This window comes from Poecilia reticulata, linkage group LG13 (genome assembly GCF_000633615.1).
Source record: "Poecilia reticulata strain Guanapo linkage group LG13, Guppy_female_1.0+MT, whole genome shotgun sequence".
In the NCBI taxonomy this organism is placed as follows: Eukaryota; Metazoa; Chordata; class Actinopteri; order Cyprinodontiformes; family Poeciliidae; genus Poecilia; species Poecilia reticulata.
Genome location: NC_024343.1, coordinates 24,773,188 through 24,776,436, shown reverse-complemented (window position 1 = coordinate 24,776,436; position 3,249 = coordinate 24,773,188).

Here is a 3,249-nt window from a genome sequence, read left to right as displayed (position 1 = left end):
CACACACGCACACACACCCACACACACACACACACACTGAGGCGATGCAAGAGTAATGACATGACATCCCTGCACTGCAGAATGATTACAATTTTGTAGACTTCAATAATTGGGTTGATGGAGCCCTTTCAGTGCTTCAAGTCCAAATCAATAATATTTCTAATTGAGTTACACCAACATGATCTGAACTGTAATTCTGTCAGAGGGAGGATGCAATGTTTTATTCTGATCAAGTCATTTTCAAGAAAAAGGTTTCTCAAAAATGTAGATCATTATCTGGTAAACTCTTCATTAAAAGTAATATATTAAAATTAAAAGATATTGTTTATATAAAAATACTGGGAATAATGTATAAAGCATTGAACAAAAGTCTTCCTTCTGGTATTCAGAAATTATTTAAGCTAAGAAAGAATAAATATAATTTGCAAGGTTTGTTTATATTTGAAAGCGCAAAAGAGAAGAGCCAGGTAAAATCTAGATGTGTTTCAGTTATTGGTGTGAAACTGTGGAATGAAATGAATGATGATTTTAAGTTGTGTCCTTTCTGCTTTAAAAGAGCTCTAAAATGTAAAATTATAAAGTCTTACGCTGTTAAGTAGACATATACTGTATGTATTGTGAAGATGTCTTGGTAGGTTGTTAGGTAAAATAGGATAGGCAAGAATAAGCTTGGCTTCAGCCTATTCCTTTTTTGGTAAATTATGGGTTTGTTTATTGTTGTTTTTTTATGTTGCTTTGTGGTGCTTTTTTATGTGGTCCATTGTCCAAGGTAAAAAGACGTTTTTAACTGATGATACAAGGACACTTTGAGGCAGTGGAATCAATAGAAGGCAGCAGTGACATGTTAGCAGTCAAGTGTTCTGTATGTCCCCTGACCAGCAGACCAACGAAAACTGGTTAAGCTGTATGGATCAAAGCCAAAACCTACAATATCAACAGTTAAAAGCAGAGAAAGGTCAGTGGTCAGGTTACAGGTTGGATCAGAAAGAGGATGCTCTACACTGGCACAATGAGACAGCTTTGGCTGAGTTCAGCCCAGATCGCTGACCATCGGCGTTCGGGATTAGCCCTGAAATGGGATGGCTGTGTGACAATAGATTGATCGGTAGATGGACTTGTTGGAGAGCGGATTCCAGGCATGCTGGGAGCCCAGAACGGTGGCTCTTACCACRACAGATATCCGGACTCGTTTGGGTGGCCTCCTTTGCTCAGGAGACACTGGGGTCTCCATATTGTTGTTTTTCTTCCAAGGTGACCAGAGACAAGCACACAAAGTTAACAACCTGAACGTCACCTTGACTTTGTAAATRCATTAATATTTTTTAAAAGYCTCTGGAAAACACTGACATGACAAAACGTCAATGTAGTAAAACAATCCATTTGCAGGATAAAATAAAGTGCGGCAGGACACAAGGCTGAGATGAAGTGAAAGAGTTTAAATAGAAGCCACCTAAGATTGTGTGTGTTTTCTGAATATGCATGTGTGAGAGAGTGGGAGGTACTGTACTGTAAAGCGTGAAGGACTGTTTGTGAGAGATAGGATAGGACTGTGTGGGTGCACTGAATGTGTGAACGGCAGGATGTGAGTCACCGTGTGTGTGTATGTGTGTGTGTGTGTGTGTGTGCGTGTATGTGTGTGTGTGTGTGTTGTGTCTGTGCTCCTGTTGATTGGCTGCATTCAAGGACATGGTTCTCTCACCTCCAAACCTTCTACGTCTGGACTGGAGCAGAAYAGRYTCTTCWWCKYTATGCCAGAATGGTCMTGTGGGCCTGCAAAGGGAAAATAGAAACATTCACAATCATTGCTTGAYATTGTTTGATCAGTAGATAAATATTCAAACCGATAATGTTCTCCTWACTAGTCATGATTTCATTGTTTTGACAGTAGTCTGCACTAAATCTCTCCAAAGCTTTCTTCCTCAGCCACCTCTTCCTAGCTGTGACCTAAAATGACCTAAAGATGCTCCCAAACAAACAGACATAATGTCTCCAGCTGGTCCCATGTCAGTCAAAGCCCGTCTCCCATTGTGACATGTTTGAAGCACCTTTCCTAGAATCTCTTTATTCAGAGTCTCCTAGTCTGCTGAGCTCCTCACTTTCCATTAAAGAAAAGCTGAAATAATTCAACATCAGATTTACCTCGGCTTTTGCCTGATGAAGGTATAAAAAAACATGAGTGATATACACCATGCGTTCACAACACTATTTGGGGAACAGTAAATTCTTGCTTCTTTGTGTTTACAAAGTGAGAGATTTATCACCGATAGAAAGAGAATCGGAAGCCAACTTCATCATTCAGTAATTACAAACTTTTTTGGCTTCTTAGAGTGTGTTAGCATGTTTGATGAGAGGTCTTTAAGTTACCTTTTGACCCAAAGAACCAACTGACTTCTGTACCAGAGAGTCCAACCCAATTTGCCAGTCACCTTCATAATAAAGTCAACAGAACCAGTACTGTGGTTCTTCCATAGTCTATAATTATGTCACTGAACACTTTGACTAGGACAATCTCAGTACTGTGGTCAGCAGAGAAACCAAATTGAAAGACAAATGGGTTTGTCACTGTTAAACTATTTAAGAGTTTGAAACAAAGCTTTTTCAATAATTTTGCTGACAAATGGAAGGTTGAAATTTGACCTGTGAACCTGCAGTAGGGATGTTTCCAGATTGTTTATTCTTATCAGTGGTTTGATAACTGCCGTGTTTAAAGTCTGGAGGAAAACACCTGATGAGAGGAAAGAGTTTACCATTTGAATCAGAGCATATGCAACGACAGGCAGTGCTTTCCTAAGGAAAGCTGTGGGTAGGAGGAGCTTAATTGATTTTTAATTTCTTCTAGGTTTTTGTGGCTGAGTTGGTGAAATTTAGTCATTTTCTCTGCATTTCTCATTTTTTTGGAATAGGAATAGAAGTGAAATTGGTGTTAATGTGCAAATTAACCCTCTATTTTTTATTTTCTCTGGAAGGAAGTTGGTAAAGTCATTGGAGACTCATATAGAGTTCAGTCACAGGAGGGTTTGTCAACCTATCAACTAAGGCATAGTGATAGTTGATTTTTTTTTTGTTGCTCTATTTAACCAGGTAAACCAGGTAAAAGATCTAGATCTCATTTTCAAGAGGGACCTGGGCAGAAGTCTCCAATACACAGCAACCTGTTTTTTGCTATTGATTTCTGAAAAGAATGCCTCCTTTGCATGTGTCAAGGTGGAATGACAGTCTCTGTTTATAGATTTCATAGTGAACCTAGAG